Genomic DNA, 15,028 nt, shown 5'->3' on the forward strand with positions numbered 1-15,028 from the left:
CCTTGACTCAGAGGTCTAATTCTAAAGGGAAAAGGCAAGCAGTTTCAACTATTGCCTAGTAGAAATTGAGTTACAGCTCAAACCTTCTGCCTTTTTACTTACTTCCTATTTGCTAGTTAGTTCATGGTGCAAAAAAGGTATTTCTTTACAGTGTGAGTTTATTTGAAATATAAGTATACCAAATTAGGTACAAGATTTGGCAGAACACCATCTTCTCCAAAAAACCTGAAGTAACAGACATATTAATTTAAGAATATTGAGTGGTCTGTGTTTATTTCTTATGTACAATTTTGCTTCACAGATGAGTAAAGTTCTGTCTCAAAAATCTGCAGAGGTACCTTCAAAGTTGAATCATTCAGTGATTAACAAAATAATCACTTTTTTTTTCCTTCTGTGTTCAGAAATTGGCTGGAATTCATGGCTGTTTTAGCTATATATAAAGAAAACAGTTTTGTGCTTTCAGGTTTGCTGTTTCATCTCTTTTGCAACAATATTGTTCTTGTACACAGCATTTTTCTCTTTAAATGACAATTTGTTTCAAAAAATTCTAAAGAATTTTGCATTTTACAAATTTGACCTTTATTATTGCCACTAGGAGAACAAAATTAAACTTCATCAGCATTTTTTTCTGGCAAGGACCTTCAAACAGCAGTTGAAAGAAATTGATTGAGTAGGTAGGCACAGATGTATAGCACAAGACAAAACACTTTTCTTTAGAGCAAACAATAGGACCTTAGTGACACTGATCTGGTGCAGCTCACATTCATGGACCTGTTACTATTTTTTTTTTTTTAAGTCCATCCCTATTTTAACAAAAAAGGGAAACCCTTCTCCAATTTATATGGCCAGAATAAAGTTAATCTTAAATTGCGACACTGAATTCTCTAAACTACAAATTATTAGGAAAAAAATAGTTGTCTAAAAGAATAGATTCTAAAGACATCCAACACAAAAGCATATCTAATATCTGCTGCTGAAAAACAATAAATTACTAGCAAATGATAATGGAGTAAGAGATACTGTTGGGTTCTTTCAGATATTTACTAAAGACATCATTGTACTGAAAAATTTCAGAAAAAAAAATGAAAAATTAAAAGCAAGAAAGAGCATGAAAACAGTGCTCATGGAGTCTTAGGAATATAAAATTTTGTCTCACATTTTCAGAATGAAATTATCCTACACCATTTTATAAAACATGATTAAAGATGCTAAAGATCTGGGAAAAATTACTGATAAAAAATTAGTTTGCAGCTGAAGGATGAGACTCAAAAAATTGGTTTTGATAACATACTTAATGTTCCACTGTTTCTGTCTTTAAATACCTGATAAAAGGTGCACAACAGGCAGGGAAAACACCAAAGATACAGCAAATATTGATCACTATCAGAAAGGAAGACTTTTTTGGAGGATGTGCCATATTTGAAGTTCCTAAATATTTGTAAGTGCAGGATCACAAGCAGGTAACCTCTTAAGTTTTATTTCCTTTAACATACAGTACCAGAAGCTCCAGGGAAACACAGAAATTCTGAGTGCACATGTTTTGATGTTGCATGAGTGTTTACTGCATACTTACCAAAGCAAGCAGGCTGTTCATCTTGCTCAGACAGTCCTGTTGCAGTGTTTAACCTTATTTGCACCTTGTCTCCTTAAGCAGTCTCTGTGAGGTCTGCAAACCATTTCTGCAGCATGTGAGGAGTCAGTTCAGCAGACACTTTCTGAGGTATCATACATATGTTTCACATCTGAGGAAAGAGCAAGCAAAGCTCTTTTCCACCACTTTTCTTTTTCTCGTGCTTCTGCTGTCCTGTACTGATGTTTGGAGCACACACAGCCTTGCAGATGGGACAGGGATAACACTTCACTAACCTAAAGGCCTGTCTTGATAGACTTTTTTCAGCCATGTTATCTTTACATTTTCTATAATGCTTTTCATAAATATATGCACATACACATATATCTGCATACTCATCTCACATTCTTAAAGCAGTTCAGGAAATTTTTCTACTAGGTCTTAACATTAGGAACACTGCTTTTTTTCTTGGAAAAATAAAGTGCCTCTAGCAGCACTAGGACTGCATTAGTTTTATCTATCTGTAAACGTGTTATGGGCTCTGGATAAATACCGGCCTTAGTGACCACATAAATCACTTTAAATGGAAAGTTTCATTAAGAGAAGGAAGTAAAAATTGTATTAATTTTAAAATATTTTAAAATAAAAGGTAGTACTTATTTTTTTCTTACATTTCCATCATTTATTGAATGAAAATAAATAAATACAAAAAATGATACATCATTGTCTTGTAAATTTTTCTACGCCAAGGTATGAGAAATGCATGTCTTGCTTCCTGACTTGTGTTTATCCAAAAGGTTGGACTAGGATGGGAGTCTTGGATACATTTCAAGTGAAGATGCAGCCTGGTCCAGTGGGAGGTTCCCTGACTATGGCAGGGCAGTTGGATCTGGATGATCTTTAAAGTCCCTCCTGACCCAAACCATTCCATGATGCTGTCAAGGTGTGTAAATACTTCCAACTGATTCAAAGTGAAATCCTTTAAATTACTTTTTAATACTTTTCAATACTGCTTTTAGGGCAAGTAATAATTGAAATGTACTGATTTATATCCAGCTATTTTCCCTAAATCTTTTCCAATTTATTAAAAAAAAAAAGATTCCCCCTTATGCATTCTCTCGTGGTGTTTTCCTCTTAAAGCATTGGAATCCTGTGAACCACTTGTTTAATTTGCAACCAAGAATATCTTAAAATATATTATATAGCCAGAAAACTTTTGGTTGTCTAATGATTCCCATATTTTCACAGTCTTTTAATAGTTTCTCTGTTGAAAGTCATAAATTCAAGAAGACAAATTTGCCACCAGTAACAAAAGCTGCAAAGGAGTGAATTATATATATATTTTGAAGAATATATTTCAACATTTCAAATGTTCTTGGGTTTTGAGGAGAAATTTTTGTGCAAGAAATCACCGAAGAAGATAAGATGAAAGCTTTATCTACTATTTTATCTACTATAGACCTGTTCTTTAAAGCCAACAGGAAAACTAATTTTCAATATTCTTTCTTTCTTTTTTTTTGGATTGTATGCATGACCTGTAAAATACAATAAATACTGAACCACAAAAAGCTTACAGGTGATGTGAAATGTCAGTGCTCACTGTAAAAAGCTAGGAAAAAAAACCCCAAAAACAACACAGTACTGAGTGATTAGGAGAATTAACAGAATAGCAATATAAAATTTTACACAAAATGAAATTTCTATTCCTACAGAAAAGAGTTCAATTTAAAATATTAACATTCAGAGAATAAATCTTGGAAACATAACAGTTAGTTTTCAAAAACAACAATTTAATATACAGAAATGTTAAACATGACCTAAAAAATTAAAAACTTTTCTACAGTCTTGAAAAGTAAAGAATGCATAAAGAAGGACAAGAAAATATGCAATATTTTTCATGTGAATACAGATTAGTAGTCTATGATTTTTTTCTTTGGCAAACATAAGAAGCATGGGTCTGTACATTGAATAAAAAAAAATAGGCAGTGATGACCCATTTTTTCATAATTCAAGGATTATCAGGCAGTCAGTAAGATCAGGCAGAGCACTGGCACAAAAGGAAACATTTTCCAAAAGACATCTAATTAATTATGGAATTCATTGGACATAAAATATTCTGGAGATCAAAAGTGTAAATATGTCCAAAATCAATCAAAATCTTAAACAGAAAAGCTTTTTCTCCTGTTATTTAACAGGACAGTCCAAGTCCTGCCATTGCTGAGACCTTTAAGAAAATGATGAAAGTTTTTATTTTACATATTTTACCATTGCATTTTTTCCTAAATGTCTTCAAATGGCTTTCAGGGAGAAGGCCTGAATGATCTTTGGCTTGACCCAAAAGTGCTATTCAATTCTTTTTTTCTTTTTTGCCCTTTTTTGTCAAAGATCTATGATGAAAATTTCTTAACTCTTTTAGCAGCTTCATTGCAGCGTCTCAGGTTACCTATCAAAATTTGAGATGACTTAATTTGAGTCTACTTTTTTCTTCTTTTTTTACATTATACATGTAAAAATACTGTACACATACCGTATCCTAATATTGTATTTTAACAATAAGTAAAAGAACAATTATTTCCACAGAACTTCAAAAAGATGAATGGAATAAATGAATGCTCATTGTATTTTTATTCTCAATAAAAAGTGTATAAAAGTACCTTAATTTATAGCTATATCCATACATGTGGACTAACACTGACTGCAAATAACTCTTTTTAAGTAAAAATAATATAAGGAACTTCTTTTGGTTATTACAGTTATTTGTTATTTGCTTATTCAGAAAGTATGATTAATTGGAAAATTCACTTTATTTTTCAAATTAATTGAATTTGAGACTTTCATTAAAAAATACAAAAGATAATCAAAGTTTTTAGTGTTCTGCTTCCCTCCTTAATGATATTTTCGTGTCACAAAAAATTATGGGTCTCAGTCCTCATGCTGAACCACAGGACAAAATGCTGCTGAGGTGGTACAGTGCAGACCCATTCAGCGTGACTGCAATAACTCCCAGAAAGGACCATATTGACAAAGATACTGAGCTTTCCAGAATATTATTCCATGCACAGTAGTTAAACTGCAAATTGACTTGGGTTCCCATTCTATATATAGAAATGTAAGAAAAGAGAACAATAAACGTGGGAGTGGGAAGAAACTTTTTGGTATAATTTCATGTGCATATTTACCCCAATGTCTTGTCTTCTGCATGCAGCACCTGAATATCTCAGAAGTCATAAAATTGAGAGCAAAAAGTAATGGAAAACCCAGGATAACTCACTTTATCATTTATATGGAACCAATATGTATCTACATTGTAGTTAAGACATATCTGGAGATTTTTTTATGAGTTGCTGAGATCTCAAGTATGCAAAATAAGCTTTTCACTTCACAAAAGTCAATATTTCAATTAAAATTCAAGAGGACTTTCAGAGAAATCCATTGTGACCAATTAGTTAGGTTTAGTTAAAACTTAAAGTCTACTGCCTTTCTTTTGCTAGTACAGAGAATGATGAGACATCACTGATTAAATGGGTGAGTGTCAGATAAGAATGACATATATGTTAAATGAATTCACAGCAAGAAAGAAAACTTTCCAAGGATACAAAAACTCTACCGTGTAATGAATTAATTTGAAGTTATATTTGTTACACTACTGCTTTAGTACTCTAAAATTATATAAAAGAAATATCAAAAATGAAACAAAACAAAAAATTTACTTTTCCAGTGAGTAAACTTTCTAAGGAACACTTTGAGAAAAGGAACCAGGAACAGCTGATCCAAAATATGAGGAAAAAAAGCATTGCCAATCAAACTTCTTCACATGAGTATAAATTATATAAATGATATCTTATAAATACATGTAAACACTTTTCACTATAATGGATTTCTTGCAGCTCAGTGTTCAGAAAGGCATTATAGATTGCTAATATACATATAAAAACATAATATTCTCTTGGTACTGAGCACAGTAAGTGTATCAGCACTTCAGTAACCAGGAAAACAGCCAGAGTGGCATTTCATGGAGATTTTTCATCTCATGTAAAAATGAAACCAGAAATCACTATTCATGTATTTACCAAATGGAAGCAATAATAAACTTTCACATCCTCTGGAGCAGAAATCATGTGAGGATGTCTTTGCTTGTCCAGAAAACACAAGTAAATCAATCGAAGAAGAAAACATATTGTCATGGTACCCTAAAACTCTGCTGATGTTGTTATTAAAGAGTTAAAAATTATATACCCATACAGAAAGATTGAGAACCTATACTTCCAGCAAATGATTTAAAAAAGGGTGAAAAGTGTGAAACAAACCCTTCATAATCTGTCATTGGCAAAGTAGCGGATCTGGGCGTTCCAGCATTAATGTCAGGCAGTAAGGGCAGGAGGGTGAGGGGCAGACAGTAGAAATGGGCTTAGAGATTATTTTCTGGACTCTGGAGACTGCACAGCAGCATTGAGAAAGATTTCTTGCATGCAACAGATTGAGCCTCCTGGTAAACGGTAGATATATATGTCTCTACAAGCAGAAGAGAATAAGGTCAAATATGCAGATACTTTTTTAAAAAAAACCTGTAAGTATCTTGAATTTTTAGAAATTTTAGGTTGAACCAATAAGCCAATAAAATTATCTCCCTTTGAAAGCTAGATCCAGCAGTCCTTTCTTTGGAAAATCTTGCCCAGGGGACTTGACACAGAACTGAGATGTTTATCTTACACTACAGTTCAGTCATTGACATGTAAAAGAATGATAAACTCATACTAAAATTTCTTTTTATTCTTAGGAAAAAAGTTACAGACAATCTGCAGTAAGACTCTGGAACTGGATTTGGATCTGTAGTAAACCCTGCCTCAAAGCCTGCTTAAATATTTTATGATCATATGCATTAGGATGCGGTCAGCCATGCCTTGGTGGCAAAACCACAGCAACTTGGCAGTGAGGCTTGGTAAGATAATTTGGTTTGTATATCCATCTTTATATTTGTTTCTGTCCTCAGGACTGCTCTACCAGTAAAATTATTTTAATAATCTGGAAGAAGCAATTTATTTCTAATAGCAGCTATAAAGTATCTTAATAAATATTGCCAAGTATTAGAAAGTCTGAGTCATTACTGAGAATAACTTTGTGTGACCTATGATTGCAACTTTTAATTAAACTCTCTCCATATTAACAACATTATCTTGCACCATATTTCTGCCCATATTTTATTTTAATGACTTGTATGAATCACATTATGCAAATTTATTAGAGATGCAACTTGTAATGACCAATGAAGTGTTCTGACCAAAATCATTTTTTTCAATTGACTGTCTCCTTGCATTAAGGTGATGCCTAAGTCTTCTGTTTTCCAGGCTGAACGAGCACAATTCTCTCAGACTTACTCTTTGCCACATTTGCAAAGGCAAAAAATAAAGTGGAATTGTAGAAAAAACCTGAGAGCATCAACTATTCAGTGGAAACATCTGAAGTGAAAGAAATGGCACAAGAAATGTAAAAATGGGATTTCAGATCACCTGAAGTTCATGCACTGCCTGTAGCTAGATCTGCAGTTTGTCTCATTCCAGACCAATATAAATATCACTTGGAGCTTGTCTTGCAACCATTCCCAGACCACTTTAAGCCTCATGGAGCAGCCTGATGAGAGAAAAAAGAATTGATCTTGAGAGATTTGAACAATGTGAAAGACTTCTAAGAAATTTAACACAAATGAGGAGAGTAGACAGAAAGCATTAACTTACTGAGGTCCTGGAGATAATTTAAATGCTCATCTCACTTCCACAAGTTCCAGAATGGGAGGTAGGGCCAAACAGGTTCCTGTCACATAGTGACACATAGAGGTCTTGTCATCTTTGTATAGCCAGATAGGGCACAGAGTGATCCATTCAACACCATCACCAAATATGACTAGGTTGGGAATTCCTTCTTCAGGATCAAGTGATACAGGTTCAAGGAGGAATTTACATTTCAAGAAACCTGAAAATAGTTTTATGCACATCAAGTAGGATAAATAAAAAAATATTTTTTTAAAAGTACATGGCAATTGAGTTTGTGAGGTGCCAAAAAATGTTTCCCTGTAATACGGACACGGAATCTCTTCTGGAAAAATACTGAGATTTAGCAAATGGTGGCCCAAGTGCACAGAGTAGTGGTAAAGAGAAAAGGGAAAGATCTCTCTTTTCTGGAGTCTATGTTGTCTTCCCTTACAGTGGTGAAAAGCTTTCATTAATAGTTTTTTATTAATAACTTCTGTTCCTTGGCATTCATGCCTCTGGTGGTAGTCCTTAGTGTATTGCTCTGGCAATAGTTTCTCACCATGGCATCTTACACAGGGAACTAAAAATACTTCCATTTAACTAACTTTTCCAAGGTTACCAAGCAACACATACACAGTGAGAATTAAAAGTAAGAAAAGGAATTAAAAATATTTTTAATACATAATTTGAATGGGTAATGTTGACCTTTTTACCTAGTCAAGTGCACTGTTTTAAGTAATTCAGTATTGTCATCAGTCATTTTGAAGCTTCATATTTTCATACACTATCATTTGCAAAAATGAATAATTGTTCTATACATCTGTAATTCTAAAAGGTTCTTTTAAAAATATTGAATATGTTTCTGCAGTATATTCTCCTAAGAGCTGCATTAAGAGATGAAGCTTTAAATTTAATATTATAAAAACATAAATGTCTCTAAAACAGAAAATTATTCTCACACTTAAAACTATTTTTAAATAGAAATGGTTTTTGAAACAAAAGGATACTATATGCAAAAAACCTACGAGCTCAAAATAATCAGTGGAATATTCTTGAACGATTAGTGATTATTTCCCTCAAATTATCCCTGAAATTCTCATGAGATGGTCACAGAAACTGCATGAGAAAGCACGTACATTTTAAGAAAATAATATCTAAGGAATTCAGATTTCCAGTTAGAAAAAATTACATAAGTATGCATAACTGAAGGGTGAAATGCCCCAGTGAACATAGTTTAGAAGTATCTTTATCACAAAAACTTTATTCTTTCAGCCCCCAGACAGGCCCATCTTTCTCTCAGAGATGTTCTCTGTATATAGAGAATATATAACTAGGAAAGGTAACAGTTTCTTTAACCTACTTACAAGACAATGAGCTTTCAATTTCCCAAAAGCACATTCCAGAGTCCTTTAAAACATTCCTTCAGCCAAAATTAAAGAGGAGGCATGGGGGAACACTGGAACTATAAACACCCATGAGAGGTGACCTGAGGAACAAGCCTTTAATTAGTGAAAACAGACACAGGTCCCTGAACAGCTGAGCTTCTCACCCCAAATGCCCTCACACTGTGGGATGAACATACAGCCACCTGTCAGTCTGCACAACCTTCTTTGGCTAAACTCAGACCTGTGTCACCTGGACACCAAAAGCTGATAAACCTCTGCCCATTGTGCACGATACTCAACCACCAGCAAGCACATCCCGACTCCACATCCCAGTTTTGAAGTTACTGAGAGAAAGGAAACAGCACTCCAGTTAAATTTAACCTTTTCCATGTGAAGACCTTACTTGCAAGTAATTTATGTGTGGAGCATTGAGGTAGCCCATCTCCAGAGGGGATCTGGCCCTGGCAGTGACCATGGCACCACAGCAAGTGTCATGCTCCCATTAAAGTTGTTAAAGGCTCTGCCACTGATTTTACATGACATCAGAAATGTGCTCTTGATAAAGACCTACGGTGTCTGCAGTTCAGTGAAAAGATCTGGATAAACTGCAGCTGAAGAGACATGTGTCTTCCAGATCAATTCAGTCAACATTTGCCTATTTTCAAGGCATCAGGTTTTACACTGAAATATTTGATGTTTACACCAGAGCAAGTAGCACAATTTGTTGAGTATTCAAATAATTTTTAAATATTTTCTTATCTATGTAATATAGAAAAACTGAGCAATTCAAAATGAAAATCTCCATTAAACCAGAATCTGAATCAGTCCTAATGGTGGGTATTCAGCAGTTTGCTTAACTCCATATTATAATCACAGATTTAGGAAATACACTCGGCTAATGAAGATAACTATAAGAGCTGCATCTTTTCCAATGAAATGACAGTTTCTACTTAATTTTAGTTGCTGTACAAAGAATCACCTCTCTTTAGCAAGGTTTGGCTGTCAAAAAAAGAAAAATCAGCTTTTGTCACAACAAAAAGTTATAAAAAGACATCCGATTGCCATAATTAAAATGAGCCTTGCTAATGTGAGTCTGAGGGTGTTTGAACAATCTCATTCTCCATTTGTTTGCTGTACCTAAGTGAAGTGATAATTAGCTAGGAAATATACAGAAACAAAACTAATCCAGGCAAAGCTTCCATACACAAGGGACACCTTGTATCAGGCTTTATCAGCATCACTCACTGTGACGCTGATTGAGCTACAAAATGCCAAATTCTAAAATACATAAGTGACCTTGAACAAACTGTCTTGTCTGGCTAGAATTTACACCCAGAAAGCATGCTTCTGCAGCTGGAAAAAAACATCTGCCCCAAATGCATATATTGATACTATGAATCAGGCACTAATATCTCAAAAATATGTTAACTTAGTCTAAAAAATAATCAAGATTTCAATGGTAGCTCCTTCCTCAGCTGATAACAAAAAGTATTAAGAGAAAAATAGCCAATTAAACATACCTAGAAAGTGACACTTCCATGATCTTTTATACAAACACAACTAGTTGGTAAGTGCAACAAAGATGATCGTAGTGGAATGGCACATATTTTTCTCCTAAACTTTGTAATGATTGCAGTGAGAGATAGATTGAAAATACTTAGAGGTAGATGACTATCGGGGTGTCTTCTGTGACTAATTTGGATTGTGTCACAGAAGCGAAACTCACTGTTCATTTTTAACCCGTTTGAGGGCAAGTTAATTAGCAAGCCCTGTTTAAGATGAGAGTTCTCTATAGCTGTCTCAATGAACATATTAAGATTTGTAGACACAGACATACATGTACACACACATATAAAATTGGAGTAAATAATTAAAATTGAATTTAATCAAACATGAAAAAAAAATCCCTCTGAAGAGCTTAAACCTTCTGGAACTAAGTTTTGCTTTGGGGCAGAAAGCTATCACTGTCAGAACAAAGTTGATTTTTATATAGATTGTGTGGAAGGTTTTCAAGCATGTTTAATCTCAATTATAGTTTCTTTTGGAATAGCTAAATTTTTTCCAATTAAAGCCATTAGCTCATGATGCTCAGGGGAACACAGTATTATTTCTTTAAAAAGTTAATTTCTATGGTAATAAACAGTCATCTTTTCCAGGACTTCTACAAAATCTGTCGTAATAAAAAAATGATTGCTTTTAAAAGCATTTTTATATCATTGTGATGACTTAAGTTACATTTTAATTATTTTCTCCCTGAGTAAGAAAACTGCATCTATTCAGAAATATATCTTCTTGGTTTGTTTGACTCTCTTTTTTGGCAGCTAATCAATCAGCTACATTGGAAACTGCTAATTTCTGATTGGCTGGAGAACAAAATTACTCTCCCTCAGTTCTATTTTTCTTTTCTTGATATTAGTCTGAAGAACTTCCAATAAGATTCCATAATTTTTCTTACTCTTTTTTTTATATATGCCATCATTACAATATAGTTGCTTTTATGTCTACATACAGATGATTCATTTATGCAAAACTATCACAAAGCTATTAATAATGTTAAAATGGGCTGATTGTATAATGACATTTCTTGTTTTTCTCTTCATCTAGTCATTTTACATTATTAATATTCATCTTTTTGTTCTAAAACAAAGAATAGTTAATGCATTCACTGTTTCCTTATTTTGTGGTTTGGAAGATCGTGTGAGTTCTTTTGTGCTGTTTGACAGATTCCTTTCCCTCTTTTATCCTTAATTTAAAGCCCACATAACAACACATATCAGTTTTGCAAGCCTGAGGTCAATGACCCTTTTTAATTGCACTGAAAATATTCATAAGTTTTCATAAAATGCTCCAGAAACTGGGTCTCAAGGTTGCCATTGATTCTCTTACACTTGGCAATAGGAATAAAGCCTATAATTTTCGCAACCTAATTTCCACTTCAGGTATTATTATTATCATTTTTATTTGCAGATTTTAAAATCACAGTGATTTGAGTATTTGATTACTTGAGAATCTTTGAGTTTTCATTTAATGTTGATGGATTATCTCCAAAAATCCTTACATGTAAATATTAATAAAGCCTTTACAGTTATGTTATCTGATTTCATTATGAAACTGGAAAGGTATGGTTGTGTGTTTAAGAGATAAAGTACAGTGCACCAGGGATTCCTAAACCCATTAGGAAATAAGAAATAAATATCCTGTCTATAGTTATTAAAATCTAGCATTTGTAAACTTTTTATATATCTCGGGTCAGTATAACTGCAATTGAAATACTGGCACTGGTTTGGTCTTTCTTTAAAACATTTTTCATGAAAGGATGCATGATGATCACAATTAGATTGAAGTAATTAAAAAGTTCTTGACCCAAACCAACTCTGTGAATGTGAAACACAAGAATTGTGGTAGACAGCAGTATAACCATGGAGAAAAGAATTTAAACACAATTCCAAAGAAATCTATCTTGTGTTCCTTGTTTCAAAGTTTCCCTCTAGTGAACATGACAGCTTGCTATTTCAAAAGTATCACTCTCCAAAAAGCTGGAATCACAAAGTCATGTAAGAGTTACAGAACAAAAGTAATACTCAATTTCTTTCAAAATCTGACATAAAAAGCTCAGATAAAAAAGGACTGAAATGAAAACAAACAAAACAAAAAACCAAACCTTCTAATGAATAGAACACTTCCAGCAGTCTAAATTCTTATTTTCAGTGACTGTGTGAAGGAAAATGAGGAATAAACTAAACTGTAAGAATTGTGCTAAACTTCCACCTAATCAATAACCATAGAAGATAAACGACCTAAACATAGTGTATTTCTACGTAATTACAGGTGAGAATGAAGGTAATTTTATTTCCTAATTGCAAACAACAGTTCTGTGATGACAGTTGCATCCGTAGTCATCAATCAGAATGACCAAGCACAGTGACAAGGTTCTCTAGAGGATGCCAGTGCAGTGTTTATGTATTTCCAGGTAGAAGGATCCCTCAAGTGACCCAAGGCTGGACATCCAGCAGCAGGAAATGAAAAATGACTTGTCAAGAGGAAGTCAAAACAGGAAAACAGAGAAGCAAGACCTGACAGAGTGACAAAATCACACCAAAAAATGGTAGTGGCAATTGCAGTGGCATTTGTTCTTGCCTGTATTGGGAAAGAAAAAGAAAAAATAAATAAAAAGAGAGAAAAATAAAAATAAAAACAGTTGTCAATCACAGTAGGGAAGAGTTTGGGCATCAGTTTTGCAAATAAGGAAGAACTAACATGTGTAGAATGACATTTTCAACAACAGGAGACACAGACATATGTGAATATGGCCATCTTTGTGACTACAAGTCTTTTCCCTGTTGAGTGACTGCACTTACTGGGCAACAAAGGCTTAGAATAATTTAATTAGACAGGGACAGTTTACTTTTTGACCACATACAATTTAAAGAAGCCTTAACTTTTATCAAGTTTTAATCACAAGGAAAAATGTATATATACAAGAGCTCAAATATAAAAAACATGAATTACAAGAAATGTCAAGGGATAACCTGCCTCAATATGTTCCTACCTCAAGTTACTGCTTAATTGTGAGATGTAGTAATGCCAACACAGAGTCTAAATTGGGAAGAGTATTTTTGGACACTCATGACCTCACAGTTCTGTACAATTGCAATTTAATTATATGATTTAATTTAATGAAACAAATTGTAATGGTCCTCCTGAAGTCATCAGGCGTAATCCCTGTCTTTAATCAGGTCTCCGCTTAAGATGATTTTGCTCAAGTTTTTACTGTCTCCAAGGACTGAGATTTCTCAGCCTTTCTGTGCAACTCCTTGGTGTGTTTTATCACTCTGATAGTAAGGCTTTTTCATAGATAATCATAATTTCTCTTTTTTTTGCTTGTTCTATTGAGGGTCATTGCCTCCTGTCATAGGACTGTAGGCCTTTGAGAACAGTCTAGCTTTGTCTTCACTACAGCCTCCCATCCAGTAATAGAATCCACCAGGATCTCCCTTAGCCTTCCTCTCAACCATTTCTCTCAACCTTACCCTTCTCATTGCCAATGTACTTCCAGAAGGCTGCACTTCACATCCCTCATGAGTTCTACCTCCTCCTCAACTGTTGCTTTTCTCTCTCCAATCAATCCAGCACACCTGAGCATTATCTCTGTGGTCCTCCAGGTGGCCAGCCCTTATCTCCACACTCCTTACACTTTCTTCCTGCATTACAGCTCAGTCAGGGGCTCCCTGCTCAGCTCTCCTAATAAACTTTCTACCATATCTGCGTGAATCATTCTATGCTTTGAGAATGTAAACCTTGAAAATCAACCAGCTCTTCATGGCCTCTTCTCTTCAGGCCAGACTTTCATGACATCTCAACAAGCAAAATTTTAACAAGCCAGATTCTGTTCTCCAGAGGTTTCCAGAGAGTCTAATTCTGCTATTTTTTTTTCTTTTTATTAATTTATCTTTGGATCTTAAACCATTGTGTCTCAAAATCCTATAGTTAAGGCTGCTACCAGTAAGCACGTCACCAGTGGGTTCTTCCTTATTCATGAGCACATGCTCTCCCATATACTGTATGCATGAACAAACTGTCCTTCAGTATTTTTCAGAAGCTCCCTAGAGTCTTTACACCTGTTACACTGTTTATCCAGCAGATGTTGGAGTACTTAGCATATCCTATGTGAATGATGCCATGTGATCATGAAACTTTCTCCAGTAAGTTTAAAATGGTTTAATCTGATTCTTTACCTTTAACAAGTAGTGTACAGAAAACCAAGGCATCACCATTGCTGCTCTTTTCTCTGATCCTTGAGCTTACAAATTACTTGTGACACCTTTCAAGGCAAAATATATTTCTTGGTCAATAAGAAAATTTGAATTAACCATTTCAACTAGAATCTATATGGGACATAGACTTAAAATACTTACTGTATTTGGTTTAGATGGAAGGGGTTTGATGGGCTTCAGGGATGGCCTCTGTGAGGAGACACCATGACTTGCCCCCCATATGGGACAGGGCCAGTTTCAGCCAGCTCCAAAATGGATGCACTGAGTCAATCAATGAAGCTGTTGGAACCTTTGTGGTAACCTGTAAAAAATACGGCACAACAGCTGTGAGAGAGTAGAAAAACTGTGAGGGAACAAAATTAATATTTTAAGATTCTGTGAGGGACTGTCTCCTGTGGGTAGGACCCCATGCTGGAGCATGATAAAACATGAGCAACAGAGACAGCACATCATGAAGTGACCATAACTTCCATTTTCCATCTCTCTGAAATGGAACCCATTACATCTCTTGGTGGGAAGAGGCAAAAGAGTAAGGAGTGAAACCGAGCCTGA

Source organism: Ammospiza caudacuta, chromosome 1 (genome assembly GCF_027887145.1).
Source record: "Ammospiza caudacuta isolate bAmmCau1 chromosome 1, bAmmCau1.pri, whole genome shotgun sequence".
Taxonomy (NCBI): domain Eukaryota; kingdom Metazoa; phylum Chordata; class Aves; order Passeriformes; family Passerellidae; genus Ammospiza; species Ammospiza caudacuta.